Source organism: Rhipicephalus microplus, chromosome 3 (assembly GCF_043290135.1).
Source record: "Rhipicephalus microplus isolate Deutch F79 chromosome 3, USDA_Rmic, whole genome shotgun sequence".
NCBI lineage: Eukaryota > Metazoa > Arthropoda > Arachnida > Ixodida > Ixodidae > Rhipicephalus > Rhipicephalus microplus.
The window spans coordinates 35,868,468-35,884,534 of NC_134702.1; the positions used below are offsets into that span (position 1 = coordinate 35,868,468).

The window sequence follows — 16,067 nt, forward strand, 5'->3', positions numbered from 1 at the left end:
ACTCCTTGGGGAAATGAGTATTTATCTCGAGTATGCTTGTCACACGCTTAACACATGGCGAGAGCTCCTTGGAAGAGCACTGCTTGGGTGCTTCTAACACAAAAAGTGGACAATATTGAAAGGAAAATAAAAGCTTTATTGTTCTTTTTATGAGGCGACGTTTGACCACACGTAAAAGTAGACTTCTCCACACCACAGCCAGCACTAAACAAACACCATAATACATCAAAGGTTTTCTGCGTCATCCGTGGAAAAAAAATCTTGAATTTCTAGCATAGGGCAGTCTGTGTCATCATTGGTGAGAGAAGGGCAACTTCTCCAATTCTGAAGAACTCAAGTTTCGCAGCTGGTGTTTTCATCAGGCTAGCGCAGCAGAACGTCACCGCAGGCATATGTGAAGCATCTCATTGCTGCAAGAAAAAAAAATAGAAGTGTGAGGTTAAACATGCCAGAATCAATTCATAACAATGAGTCACACACACTGCAGCAGCGCTTACATTCTAGGATGTCTACTGCAAAACGAAATGTGAAAAAAGGAAGGTTCGGCCAAACGTTACTTGGCAAGCCATATAAATGCTGATGTGGTAGACGCTCTTCACATGATGTCTCAGACAGCAATATTCTGGAAGAAAGTGTGCAGCACCTCAACAAGGCATATTTGTAGTAGCTGAAGATACCCTTAGGTTCAGTTAACTTGTTTCCTATACACAGCTGAGTGACATTTCTATGAGCCCATTCACCAATGGGCATTCTAAATGAGGTCATGTGTGTGGCAAATAACACGTACTGTCCGCTCATGTTAAAATACTTATTTAGCTCGTGCACATAGTTGCTCTCGATTCTACTGTTCTATCATACGCTGCTGCGTCTTGAATTGTGCAATACCTGTAGGCACAAGCCAAGCATGCAAAGCCTGCTTGAAAGCAACCATTTGCAGAGGCTACATGATAATCTTCAGTATATTTTTTTGTACCTGACGCAAACGGCTGGACAAAACTATAGACAAATAAATGTAGACAGTGCTACCTTCAAAAAATGCTTTAAATTTAGAAAACTAGGGTGCATTTGTTCACTCGGTTGACGAGTCACAGCCACGAGATACGTAAACGAAGCAATATATCTTAAGGCACGCACAGATATTCTGATTCTTTGTTTGACAGTGTCACAGATAGCTTGCCAATACATATATATTTGAGAGCAACAAGATGTGAAGCTTTTATTAGTTCAACGTCTTGTTGGTTCACAGCCAAACAGGTTACTGCTTGTTAGACAAATTGGAATCAGCACACCATGGTTTCCAAAAAAAAAAAAGCATTATTAGAAGTTAGCTCCCGGTGTGAATGTCTGCCTATTTATTTTGTACTGCCTTCTACATGTGCCACAAAGACATTTGTTGAGGATGTGCTACCAGTCAAGCCAAGATCGCATACTTGGTCAATGTGATGGAAATACAAACATTAGAAACACTGCCACCTCTAGTAAGAGCATAACACTTCAGTATCTTGGACTAGCAAAGAGGTGCACAAGAAAGTTAAGCCCACTCTTGCGGAACTTTGAACGCGAATATTTCAGAGTGGGGGAGGTCAACATGCTGTGGCACTTTTAAACCCACGAAACATCTGCAGAAAACAGGGTAAAGGCAAGTCAAGAAACACTGTTATGAAGGCCTGCGCATGGACAGCTTTGTGAATCTAGGCTCAAGTGTTATGCTTTGTGCAAGCCAAAATCCATGTAAATAGGGAAAGCATACTTTTAGGAGCAGCAGCGTAAACAAATCTTGGCAGTTGGCTTTCTAGTACAAACAGCAATCCCTGCAATGAAAACATAATTATTTTATCTTAACGGTAACAGTCTGAGCACACACACGGGCCAGCGGAGCCATGTCGAATTGTCAGTGCCAGTGTAACCATGTGGCATAATGAACTATTCTCTGGCCAACACATGCACAGTTTGCCCCTAAAAAGCGATGCTTTCATATACGTAGTACAAAAAGTCTGCACTTACCAAAATTCACTTGCTTTCTGTACTTTAGCATCGTTGGGAGCATCTTTATCTGCAGTATAACCAAATTTGTGTCATATCCCTGAAAAAAAAGTAAAAGACATGCATCAAATATTGTTTAATTTGGTAGCAGTGAAGTCAGGTTAAGAACAGCCAAGTGGGAATCAGCCTAATTATGTGCATGCGGCAAATCCCAAACGGCGTTATTGAGGTTGTCGAAATTTTCGTCGATTGGTATTAACGTCGATATGTGACTTCAACGGCATGCCAAGTTTTCACAGCGCATAAAGATTTCATGATGCAGAATAATGACAGCACTAACGAGAACATACAGCATTAATGATTGCCTTTTACAATATTCAGTTTTGCTAAGGTTTTGCATCACTAAAGAAATCTGAAAGATTTGGGTCATTCCTCCTCCAATTGTTCTGTCTATATGTAAACTGCGCGCTTGATGGTGCGCTTATAAAATAGTACGTTCAGCGCAGAGGTGAAGCAAGTGACGCAGTGATGTGGGCAGATTTTTTTTTTTTTTTTCAGGCGTGCGGGGAGGGGGGGGGGGTCCGCTTATCTGAATAGGCCGGGCAAGCGAATATGGTCGTCAATTTGGGCTCCCTACGCCCGGCCTAAAAAAATTCTGTGCGCAACCGCCTGGCTATGCCAGTGAAGTGATGCGACAATGATTTGTTCACTTACTGATTTACATACACTTTACATCTCTAAAAAATGTGGCCCAAGGCCCCAACACTCAGCCGTTAACAGTACATAAAGCCAATGGTAGAAAAGTGCCAGTATGAATGCAGCTACAACCCCGCCCTAATGTTTTTTCAAGCGAGGTAGTGTTGCGGAAATGAACTTTTAACTGCAAAAGTACACTGGCACTGCAGTGGTGACAGGGGAAGCAAGAGGGTATGCAGGCGGTAATAGAGGTAATTTAGTCCGATACGGCTAGCAATGGATACGGTGAATAAGAGCAAATCATTTCTCTTTCAATAGCGCAACCACTCAACAATGTTTTGTAAGAGCATTAAATGTTGCTGGAAATGCCACTCACCTGCACGCTGATGCATGCACAGTCCTTTGTCCAACGAGCGAACAGGCTTGCAGATAGCTGAAGACGTGTTTACGATGCGTTTGTTCCACCCAGCAGCAAAATCCACAACTACTTCGCGCTCCATAAAGATAAATATACACTAACCTTCATCACGAATAAGTAACGCAAATCTGCGACACACACACACGATCAAAACATAGCTCACAAGCCCGCACGTCCATGTGCTCGCCAACCACAGACCATATGAAAATGAGTAAGTAGTGCGAACGCGAACCTAGTTGCGCCGAAAAAAAAAAAAAAAAACGTCGAGCAGTGGCAGCACAGGCATCAGCGCAATAATTTCAGTGTGTTCTCCTAATACAATTATAAAAAAAAACTGAGGTACAATAAAACTCATAAATAGATATAAAAAGTTGAGTGTAGTTTTTATTTAGAGCTAGTCAACATAAACACTGAATAAAAATTACTTTGTAACTTACATCGTTTGCTACACTAGCGCCACACTTGTCGTGCGGGCGCAGATGGCGCAGATTTGTCATTCTGCCCTCAAACTACACGGTGAAGCGTGCTACTAAGTGTATGGCTGATGGGAAGCGCGTCTGGGTCCGCTTTTTTTTTTTTTTTTTCTTCTCCGATATATCTGGGCGGGGGGGGGGGGGAGGCTTCTCATGCACGTGTTTCGGTGCTTGATCGACTTTGACGCCCTTACTTCGCGGACGAACGGCGTGTCTAGGCTTTTTTTTATCGTTGTTTTGCACGTCTCTCGGCGTTCGGTCCGCTTTGACGTGCCAACTCTCCATTCTGCTGCTGCGTGTGTTAGGTATTTGCCGTACTGTATTCTCAGGCCTTCTGTGTTCAGCCAGCGCTGCTATCTTATTATCTACGGATGCTAAAATAAATCACTGTTTTGGTTTGGTGAAGTTTGGCACACAGAACAAACAATAATCTGGCCCATGAATATCAATGTGGGCGGCATGCATATTTGTGTGCGGTGTCCTGCCGGGCAGTAACCGTTGCGTGACGAGAGAATTTACAGCGGTTCCTCCTTCCGTTGCTCCCTTACAAACTTAAGATGAATACAGTTGCTCCCCCATTCTCGAACAAGTCGGCCATCTTGTTCCGCTTGGTCTTTTCGGAGAGTAACAGTCGGTCTGAAGGAGTAAAAACAGCCGTTGCTCCCATTTTGGCCATTTTTGGCTTAGAGTGTAGTCGATAACAATGTAGCCCAAAAATAGCCACATACCCAAAGAATGAATTTCGACGCCAACTCGAACAAAAAGCAGCCCAATTAGGCTATCAATAGCCCAATCTGGTAACCCTGAGTCACTGATTGCAGCATGCTGTCGTTAATTGGCATTGTCGAGTTAACGCTTTCCACTGGACCTCCTCTTCCGAGCGTATAGGAGGCGGTTTTCGTAGGTATCCGCTTCATCTCCCGGGTATCTGTGGCGGAAGCTCATCTTCATTTCACGATGAGGGTTGTACGGACGACAGTTTCAGTCGTAGTCAGAGCGGCCTCTTCACTAACAAGAGAACGCTGGCAGCACAATCTAAAGCATCGTTTTCGAGGTGTCTGTGGATTGGGGAAAACGGGGAGGTGAAGACTGTAAGATAAAATGTCAAATGACAGAGGCCGTTTGCCTGTCACTTCAGATTTTTACCTTACATTCCTCACATAGAAGTTGGCGCTAAGTTTCTTGTCAAGAGGTACAGCAAGTGTTGAAAGACGCAAAAAGTGTGAAAGACTGCAAGGAAGAAGCGGCTTGTTTGGAAAGATCCCAACACGATTCCGTACCATGTCGTATCCCCTCTACAGCCCTCCCTTCTCCCAGCCCTGTTTTTTTTTTTTTCTTCGGGGGGTGGGGGGCGGGGGCGGAATAGGCCAGTGAACCTACGTTTATAGGAACGCAGCACTTCACCAATGGCTGGCGAAGAGCAAGTGTTACAAATTCTGCAGAAGACGAGGAGCGACGTTATCATCATCGGGGAATTCGATCACTGTTCGCAATAAAGAAGAGGTGAATGGGTGGGCTTTGCCATGAGCACGGCGGCTTGACCTTTTCTCCACAACATTTTGGTGCCGTGAAACCCGGGAGGAAGGACCTTCGGAGGTGTGACGGAGCGGCCTTCACAAATTTCGACCACAGTCACAGCCTCGAGGATTTTTGTGAAGCCGCTGTTGGTTGACGCTTATGTGCGAGGCCTAACCCTGCCCGTGACCCATGCAGATCGTGGAGCGTGACATGACGACCATGCCCGGAGCTTCATCATGCGATGCTTTGTGATGGGTAGGACGGAGATGCCTACTTCGCCTCGGTGCGTGGCCGGCCAGTGTTTTTCTACGTTTCCCGACACTTGACCTGATCATGGAGGCCCTAATCGAAAGGCGTAATCAAGTACGAAAGACCGTCACGGAAGCCATCGCCAGCATCGAAAGTCTCCTGTATCTAGAACACCCCTAGATAAGTGAGCTGTGGAATATTCACCAAGTTTTGACCGACTACAGTTTAATCTTCTCAAAGGAAGTGATAAACAGATAGAAGACATGGTGGATATCGGCCACTTGGAAGCCGAAATGGAGGAAGCCGGTGTTTACGTGCGTAAGATTATTCTGGCAAATGTCAAGGCTGAATATAAGATTGAAGATGCGCTAAAGACTCGGCAGGCTCACTTGGAGAGGATAAAGCAAAGGATCAGAAAAAAAAAAGTTGCAAGCGGAAGTGCTCTCTTCGTCTATGGCACAACCACCTAGCCAATGCTTTATCGATTGCGATATTGCCACACAGAAGGCTAATGGCCCAACCCCACGACAGGTAGAACAATGTGTTGGAAGAAGAGAAACCAACGTTTTCACTACTGAAAATATAACACGGAAGACCACCAATTAAGAACAATCTGAACTTCTAGAGACCTATTCGATGCCTTCAGAGCTCTCGTCAACGTTAAGTGCCCGTACACTTAACATGAGAGTCACTTAACATGAGAGTGGCTGCTCGGGTGTGTGTGGCTGAAAAAACTTCTATACGATCGAATGCCGTGATGCCTTTGAAAATTCAGGAGACATTGCAGAAGATACCAAAAATAAGTAGTCACTGAGGTTGGCAATGTCCACTGTGAGGCAGTCCTCAATGCCGTGCTTACATGTCACCGGAGGAATCAAATCACAGCCACAGCAACAAGCGGGAGAAAATAGAAGACGAAATGGAAAGGCTATGAGAAAACAGAAGCCCACTGCCTGTAAAGCTCATGAGTGTAGCTCTTTGAGAAAACTGCCGACACCGAGGAAGTGAAGAAAGTGGATCGTGCGGGCCGCATCACTGCCGATGCCCAAAGACAAGACCGAATCAAAGCAGCGAATGATGCAACCCAAGCCGAGGCGGAGGAAGAAGGCAGGTGCTCACAAGGTAAATTCAGCCAAGACGAAAAGGCCACGGAACAAGTTTCCCAGAAAGGCTACCAACGGTCTTCATGTAACAGCCTTCATTGGGAATTCAGACACCAAGGAAACCTGCTTAGACACAACAGAAGTGCATCGACGTCAACGCACTCAATACCACGAACGTGGCACAAGCGCCGAAAACACCGCTGGAAGATCAAGTGCAGGGGAAGACTCGGATGACACTACTAAGACTAACGTGGAACTCTTGCTAATACTGACGAACATTTTGTACTCGCAACTCATGTGTGCGTTCAGTTTTCTTTGTCGTCAGGCGCCACTGTGGGGGCGGGGAGGATGTTACAAATTGTGTAGAAGACGAGGAGCGACGTTATAATCATCGGGGAATTAGATCACTGTTCGCAATAAAGAACAGGTGGATGGGTGGGCTTCGCCATGAGCACGGCGGCTCGACCTTTTCTCCACAACAGCAAGCGCCCAGAAACATCCGGATAGATGATATCCCCAAAGCTATAGACAAGTTTGTGGTTATCTATGGCACAATGGCTGCCTACAGCAATGATAAAAGTGCAGTGCTATGGACAAACGAGCGCTGTTTAACTATTTTTGTGTGTCCCGGTTGGCCGCCCGGCAAGTTCACCACAAACAGTTCAAAAATGTTGCCCCTCCATGCCCCCCCCCCCCCCCCCCCCATCTAGGTGGTTATACCTGTTGGCTAACAGAACCCAAAAAGAAACACCCCTCAGTGCCTTTTCTTTTATATCGTCTCTCTCCCTGCTCACTACACTCTATTCACCGCGAAATCGGGCTATAGGTGGCAGCACTGCCCCACGAAAGTGTTGCCTCGCGAAATAAATCTAGTTTTTGGTTCATTAAATATTGCGGCTTGGTGGCGCTGGCAACCGCCCGATCTAAAGGGTACAGCCATATCCACCCATCTATCCAGTGTGGATAGGCGGTCAGTGGGAGCTCCTCGGGTAGAGGGTTGTTGTAACAACCCCATAATACGTGATCTTGACTTGCCTCTGCTAGGCCACATTTATTACACTTGTATAGCTTTTCATTTCTCTCACCAAAAGCCTGGGAGAGGTCCTTAAGGAGCCCGAATTTACAGGCCAAGCTGGCGGACTGGTCTGCTAGTGTTGCGGCCCCTTGGGCCCCAACCTAGCACCCACCAAACTTGGTTTCCCCTATTTTCCCTCCCCTTTCTGAATAATAAAGTTTATTCCTCCTCCTATAGGCGGTGGGCAGCGCGTATACAAATACACACAGCGGCGGCGCTTCGTTGCATGCGGTCTGAGCCTATTGTCGGCAGATAAAATGCGTTGACTACAGTTCACTGTTAATATCTACGCTCTTCTCTAGTGAATCGTGCACGACTCCTATGCAACGTTAACATTATCCGCGAGTAAGGCGCATTCTGTCTTTCATAGGGATCCTCGCTCTGGGTAACTCCCTTCACGCTTTCACAATAAATCACGCCTTTGCTGTGTTGTTTGTACGTGGTTAGCTTGTGTTCCGCCTGCTACGCACTGCTGTAGCGTCACTGAACTACTTATTTACATATTTGTCATATGCACACTACAAAAAAGTGAGAAAGGATGTTCGTAGAAAGTCCACATATCCGTGCGATTCGCTCAGCACCACCGTTCGCACCTTAGGCGCATATGATTTTTTTCCCTAAATTTGTTCACCACGAAATGTGGAACGGTCAATAAATCTAATCACGAAAGCTTAGTGGCTGACAGCGCTTTGAGCTACACTTCGTTTACCACGTGTACGCACATGTTCTTGCACCAGTAAATATATTATATAAGAGTTCAGCAGAAAGCTTTCATCGATGAATTACGTGCATGAGGGTGCTACAACGAAGGCCTGGTTGATGAGACAAGCATGTCTTTTTTTTTTTCATGCGAAAATTACCACTGCCTTCCGTCTGTCAATAACAATTCCACACAAACGCTGAAAACAACAAAGTAAAAAAAGATGAAATTTTCGGTGAAGTTATACGACATTGTATATAGGGCATGCCGTCTGAGTTAATTTTCAACGTCTGGGCTCTTTGAAGCGTTCTTAAATCTAAACACAAGGTTGTGCCCGGTAACTCTGTATTAAGTACAGTGTAAGTACCGAAGTCTCACAGTTTGATTGATATGTGGGGTTTAACGTCCCAAAACCAACGATACGATTATGAGAGACGCCGTAGTGGAGGGCTCCGGAAATTTCGACCACCTGGGGTTTGTTAACGTGCACCCAAACCTGAGCACACGGGCCTCCAACATTTCCGCCTCCATCGGAAATGCAGCCGCCGCAGCCAGGATTCGAACCCGCGACCTGCGGGTCAGCAGCCGAGTACCTTAGCCACTAGACCACCGCGGCGGGGAGAAGTCTCACAGTTTATGTGATAACAATATATCTATGTAGTGGTACCATGGCCAGATAAACACAACTAAGATTCCTTACATGATCGATAAACTGCAGTGCCGTAGTTGTTCACCTACCAACAGCGCGCAAATGCATGACTTAGAGCCTTTTTTTTTTTACTACCGAGTCGCTATAGAACGCTGCATTCATCCAGAATTTAATAGTCCTCATGTTTGGAGGGATGCCAAGAGCATTTTGCGATGTGCTAGAAACAAACCAGCACCCACTCTGATTATTCTGGTGAATGGGGGGTACGACCACAATAAACCTCACTCTAGAAAGTTGCACTTGCCGATCTTATTAATAAGCATAAGCAGCCCAGAAAGACCAAATGCTTCTGTAAGTCGTTTCAGTCATACGTAAAAACAGTTACATTTGCGCTGACCAGACCGAACAAACCACATTTTGAGAACGTGCATGACGTACGCGCACAAAGAGAAACACGACGGGGCTAGCAGACAGACAACGCAAGTAGCAATCCAAACTTCACCATTTCGGCCAGTTGCCGCCAGGTGGCGACTCTGCTCGATCTCGCGGCCAATCGATTGAGCGCTAATCCAAAGAGATGGCAAGAAAGCCAGCAGGCAGGATGTGTTATGTTCCGCGGCGGCGACATTTCCACGGGGATAAAATGGAAAAAAAAAAACACACACACCATTAAATGTGCTTGACGCGCGTAAAACCACAGCAGTATGCTGTCGATGCGAGCATTTTACCATAGCCTCCTCTATAACTTTGTGCCCGAGCGGTCGGTCCCTCAGCGCCGTCCCCCGATTCTCTCGTTTTGCGCCTCGGCGCTCCGCCAGGAGCGCTCGCATCCCATAATAGCTCGCGCCTCGCTTGCTGCAGCAACAGGCGCACACCGCTACGCCGCGGTTTTCCCGTCGCGCGCAAATTTGGTTTGCCGTGCTCGATGTAAAACTGTGCTTGGCCCATTGTGTTTTCTGCTTGCCCTTGATGTTTTTTCTGGCACAATAGTCTCCCCCAAGAGCTTCGTTAACTGCAGCGCTCGCTGAGACAACCGTGACTGTATCAAGTGCGATTCGGGTAAGTTCTTTGTTAAAAGTGTTACATCGTTAAGACATCCGCTTGCTGCAAGGAATCGTGCCTAAACGCTGTATTTTTGTTATCTGCAGCACTACCGTAAAAAGAAAGGCGACTGCCCATGCATGGTCAGAAGTTTGGCTGCGCCCCGAACGCTCCACAATGCCGTACTGCTGCGTACCACGCTGCAAATCATGGAGCGGCCGGAAAGAAACCGGAGTATCTTTTCACGAAATTCCGAGCGACCAAGAACTTCGCGAAAAGTGGCTTAAGGTAATCTCGAGAGACAACTGGACCCCGAACAGCACATCTTGCTATTCTACCGTTTGCAGCCGACACTTCGTCCCGTCCGACTTTAAAGAAGGGTGCACGACGCGAAGACTGAAGAAAGGCTCTGTGCCCAGCGTCTTCCACGAGTACCCGTCGTATTTGCAACCTTGCAAACAAACCGAAAGAAGCGATGCGGCCCTCAGGAAGCGTGCTGCGGCTGTATTAACTGACGAGCCAGCAAGAAAAAAAAGAGCAGTCGGTGGTGGTGCACCACATGTGTTTACGGACTTACGACATGACCAGTCGTGCGCGTCGGACTCCCAACTTGTTGAAGAAGTGCCCAACTCCAGCAGCAGGACTGACCAAGGCTTCGTACCGAGAACGGCGCAGGTGGATAGAGCAGTGCAAGTAGCCTCACGCATTTCGTTGCCAACCATCGAAAGACGGAAGTGGAAGCGTAAGGAACGCGAACTGAGGGCGCAGGTTGAAAGGCTCAAAGGAACTGTTGAAAAATATAAAAGGGAGCTTCAGAAACTTAAAGAAGACTGCTATGTCCCAGCGTTTTTGCAGGTTGTCGAGCAGGCAAGTGAAAATGAGTTGGCTGCCTCAATACTGCTGGAGCAGGTCAAAAATTTTCAGAAGGTGAAACCGACGTGGTCCGAAGTTACAGTCCGCCACGCAGTGATCCTTCGTAACCTCTCAGCGAGGGCATACGAACACTTAAGGAGCTCGGGGCTACTCCGCCTACCCTGTCGAAGCACGCTGGAGCGCTTCCTCGGTTCGTCACGCAATGAAGTAGGCGTCACAGACTTGATTAAGCAGAGACTGTCAGCTGAGCTCGCTTCACACACGAGTGCTCAGTCACAGACGTGCTCGCTCATTGTGGACGAAATGAGGGTCAAGCAGCGCTTACTCTATCTCAAGCAGAGAGATGCCTTCATTGGCGAAGTAGACTACGGTGACTGCTTGCCGCAGAAGCAACCGAGCAAGCCAGAAGAGCCAGTTCTTGCAAACTCGCTGCTTTGCTTCATTTTAAGTGGCTTGTCAACGAGATATAAGATTCCCGTAGCCTATATTTTTACTAGAAATTGCACCGGTGAAAACCTTCACCAGTGCAATTTCCCAGATCATGATGAACGTACTCAAAGAAGTTGAGAGTATAGGTTTTAGAATCGTGCGGATCGTTACCGACAACCATCGGATTAACGTGAAGGCGTTCCAACTGCTATGTGGGGGTAACCTCAAGCACTGCATACCACATCCTACAAATCAAGATGGCAAACTTTTTCTCGCTTTCGATCAGTGTCATTTAATTAAAAACGTACGGTCACAGTTTCTGTCACGCGATATCGGAAAGGATGGCGAAATAACTGCCCAGTACCTGAAAGACCTCTACAAAATGCAACAGCGCAGTATTGTCAAGCCAGTGCGGTTCTTGACAAGAAAGCACGTACATCCGACTAGCATGGAAAAAATGAACGTCAGGAGGGCAGTGCAAGTCGTTTCGCCACCTGTGACCGCGGCCCTGAAGCTCTTGAAAGAGCAGGCAGGTCATACATGTGACGCAAGCTTCGCCCACGTTGGTCCAACCGTCGTATTCATGGACACCATGTACCGGTGGTTCACCCTCATGGACGTAAGCAACTGCACCCAGCATTTCCACCAGAACAACCCGGACTGCAAGCAGTACGAATCCGAAGACGACGAACGGCTAGGTTGGCTTGAAACATCATTTCTTGACTACCTGGCCGAAATCAAGCGGCAGAGCCCGGCTAAGAATTTTCTGACGAAGGAAACGTACGAGGGCTTGCTGATAACAACCATCTCAAACGTGGAGTGCGTTCGGTACCTTCTCACGGCCACACGCTTCCGTTTCGTTCTGACTAGGAAGATGTCCTCTGACCCAATAGAGGCCTTCTTTGGGTGATTGAGGAAATCTGCAGGCTCGAACGACCAGACAGACGTGAGGGCAGTTTTGTCTGGGATTGAGAAAGCACTGAAGACTGGCATAGCCTGCACGTCCAGCAGCAGCAACGTGATTACTGCAGACAGCAGCAGCTGCTCCACATCAGCACTCCTACAGCGATCGGCAAGAGCAGCGCAGAATGACGGTGAAGCATTTCCAGCAGAATCAACCACGATCCTCGAGGAGAGCCTCGACAGGGGGAAGACGTTGCTCCCAACGCCAGATGTTGCTGCACTAGCAATGGTTGGTGGCTATATTGCAAGAACAGTCCACGAAACCATTTCCTGTGATGAATGCTTCACTTTGGTGACTAAACCAAACACCTCTGCGCCATCGGATGCATTAATTAGGCACCAGGACAGAGGTGGACTCCTGTATCCGTCAACTGAGCTCGTAATGGTTCTAAATTCTTTAAAGAATTACGCGGAAGTTTTCCTCGCAAGAGCGAGAAAGATGAATCAGCCACTGAAGGCTGCCGTTGACAACGCCGCGCAAATACTACAGAAACGTGACAAACTCAAGTGCTCGACCCCGGGACATCATAAAAAACTTTTGGAGGTTGTGCTCGTGAAGTTTCTCCGCCCACTTTTTCTGAACTTCGCGACGAGTGTGACTGACAAACACGACTTGGCAAAAGATTTTCATGTCAAACCATTGTCTCGAAAAGTGCTCAAGCTTTGAGCGCGAAATCAAATAAAAAAGCTCACATTGCATTCTGCATACAGTGCTTGTGTTAAAAATTTGGTGTGTGCGCACTTCTTAACGTATACGCATAATCCAATGCAATGTAGACGGTTTCTAGACCGTCATAAACGCAAGCGTGCATAGGCCGCGTCGTCTGCTGTTATTATGGGATCGGTGCGGCATCTGGCGGCGAGCGCCAAAACTATAAGGGACGGATGGCGCGTATGTATTTAGCGCTAATGCGCGGGCACAAAAAAATATAGGAGGCTATGATTTTACAGAGACGTGTCCCACTTGCGTTTCTAGAGAAATTCCGGATACCTCTTTTTGTGGTTCATTTTTCACAATGTCATGAAAACGATTTTTAAGATTATTTTCACCAGGCCCCCACCTAATCACGCCTTTCAGTGCGGAGCACACTGTGTTCGTGACGGCGTCGTTAACACACAAACGTCGCTACCTCTACAAGCAGGTGGTTAAATACCAACGGTGACATTGGAGCGCTCGATTTCATCTGAAATCGCCACTGTGGAGCAGTGAAAAGCTAGCATAACCCATTGCATCGTCGAATGGCAACGAGTTGACAACACCAACGACAGTAGGATGGCGATCCCGTATCGGTTCTCTGGACATGATTAACAGAAGTTATTAACATCTGTTCGTTATTGCGGAGAACTCGGAAAATTTCGACAGCCAGAGACAATTGTATGTAAGTACACGGATCTGTAGCACTTAGCCTCCATCAAAATGAGACCACCCGTGCCTTCAGGTGGGCAGTCGAGAACTCGGGCCACTAGACCATCGCCGCGGGTATCAACAGGGCCTTTTTTCACCGCCTAGTGAAAGGCATCAAATGCTATATAACAGCGTAATCCCACGTATTTGAGAAAGAAGCAGCACTCGTGCTGTTTGTGCCTTTCTCGCCCATGTCTGGTAGCACAATGACAATTTTTGTGGTATGAACGACTTGCAGCGGTGAAACAAAGAACAAACGGCTCCATCTAGCCATCACACAAGAAAGCCCAGAAGAATGACTACTGTGGTAACCATAGTAACAAAAATCAAACAGAAGTGATTACCGCCGACATCAATATTTACTTGTCGAATACAGCACCTCATTGCATGTGTACAAGCGCTAGCGGATAACCAGGCAGATGAGCATTTGCACTAACATGAACATAAAGAAGGCAGCCTGAAGGTCGCCACGTCCCAGCAGTCCTTTAGGTGGAAGAGTAAGCACGCCGTGTTCGCTTGCAGAGTGTCACGGCAACAAGCGGCGTCAGGATGAGCACGACGATAGCCGCCGTAGACGCCACCAGCTGGAATGTCTTCCACCATTTGCCACCGTCGCCGACGAAGAACAGCGGCAGCACCAAGTCGATCAGCAGTAGAACAAACAGCGACGCGGCCATGGCGCCGTAGAAGGATTGGCGCACGTCCCGCCACCGCTCCCCTTCGGGTAACTGCTCGCGCTCGTCGTACGGCCTCGGTCTCATGCTGAGGTTGTTGCCACGAAAGGCGTGGATCGGTGCCACGTACGTGGGTTGCAGAAGCGAGGCTTCTTCGGAGCACTCGTCGTGACCAGCCGACATTTTCTGTTCGCGGTAGCTGTCGTGTGCCGTAGCTGTCGTGTCGGTAAGAAGTGCACACTGCTGGCAGACCGTGACGTGGGACGACTGGTGGTGAGTCAGAAGTGCCCCCCGGACACCCACAACATTTTTTCAAAGGAAGGAAGATACCCCGACCTGTTTCTCGAAGCACAGGCGTGGGCATCAACAGCATTTGGTTTTAAGGAGGGGGGGTTTTTAAGGAGGGGGGGTGCAAACCAACGTTGCACGTGGCGCTGGATAGAGCGTCATTGTCCTTTTGGTGGCGGCAAGTGGGGATGTGGCTTGAAGGAAGCGCATGTCACCTTCGCGCCCCCTCCCCTGCGTAGGCACTGCACCCTGTCGCCCAAGAGGTAGACAGAACTTAGGCACATTCTTCCCTCCTTTCAAGCACGGCGGGCTGGAGCATGCACGCACGCACTCTGCGCATGCGTGTGGCGCGTGCTGGCATGGCACGTGCCGTTCCTCTGATCCGTGTTTACAGGTTCTTGAAAGCACAGAGCTGTTACTGTCTTCCACAAGGAAGTCACTTACACAGCTCCACGCAGGGAATGAGGAAAGTGGAATGAAAGACTGACCGTCTTTGGTGGTGATGGTGATTGTGGTTCTCGAAGAAGGAAGAAGGCACCTACACGACGCAGTGCCTTGTGTTTGAGGTTATTGTCCTCATTACAGGTGGGCGTCTTTCCCTTCAGTTGGCTTGAGTATTTCTCTCCCCTTCTCTCTTTGGCAACGCAACAAGTAACAAACGTGCTTAAAATAAGCCCATTACAATCTGTACACCCGAAGGAAAACTATATGACGTCCTGGCAGGGAGACACAATAAAAAAAAAGTGGGGGAACAGTTCAATAGTATTGGCTCTCTTTGATGCCCCCTGCCAAGAAGCCGCGCTCTGCAGCTTGAATCTACATACCAATGCAAGTAAGTTCCAGGAACCATGATTCGGTGGCCCGACCAGTGCGCGCAAAATTGAAAGAACGCGGGGCTACCCTCCTTCCACACAGTCTGCGTTCGGAAAACGCGTCTTGTTGGCGCAGCTGCACTGACGAAATCCGGAGCTGCGGATTAGCAGTCCCCCTTAGCCCAAGCCAAAGGGACACGCCTTCTCTTGATGCGGAACTAAAGGAAAGCCTTTCCTACTACACGTATGCGGTGCGAGTCTTCCACGCACCAAGCTTGTCACAGCAGCATTCCAAATACGTTCAGAAATGCGAAGCGGTGTTTGCATGTGTCACACACGCAGAATATCGTACCGCGGCGGGCGCATTTACAATGAAAAAGAAGTTGAGACCAGTGTACTTAGATTCAGGTGCACGTTATCCCAGGTGGTCGAAATAACCAGAGCCCTTCAACAAACACAGCGTCCCTCGTGATCATATCGTAGTTTCGGCATGTTAGATAACATCACTTATATTCGCAACTTCCAGGTACCGTGGCGCCACTGTGTGGTGGCAGCCGGAAGTTCTGTTGAGATCAAAGTTTTGGACCTGATTCAAACAGCAGTTGTTGCTGCTTGTTTCCCCGCGTTTGTGGTCGTTTTGCAACGTTGTGAACGGCCTCGCTATTACCGGAACCCCTTGAGTTTTTCAAGTTAAAGGTAATGTAGAAAGAAAAAGAAA

The 16,067-nt window shown here is 47.8% G+C and overlaps 1 protein-coding gene, 1 long non-coding RNA gene and 1 pseudogene across 2 annotated transcripts in view; 1 reads left to right on the forward strand and 2 right to left on the reverse strand.

The window, feature by feature from the left end:
- The window catches only part of LOC119176741 (cyclin N-terminal domain-containing protein 1), a 296,811-nt gene that overhangs the window by 169,441 nt on the left and 111,303 nt on the right, over positions 1–16,067 (reverse strand). The gene's annotated exons all lie outside the window — the stretch shown is intronic.
- Positions 39–3,372, reverse strand: LOC142802783 (uncharacterized). Its single transcript, XR_012893987.1, has 3 exons — positions 3,056–3,372; positions 2,005–2,083; positions 39–410 (listed from the first exon to the last, which is right to left on the reverse strand). It is a non-coding gene; the product is annotated as an uncharacterized LOC142802783 (long non-coding RNA).
- LOC142802785 (uncharacterized) lies at positions 11,362–12,980 on the forward strand (annotated as a pseudogene).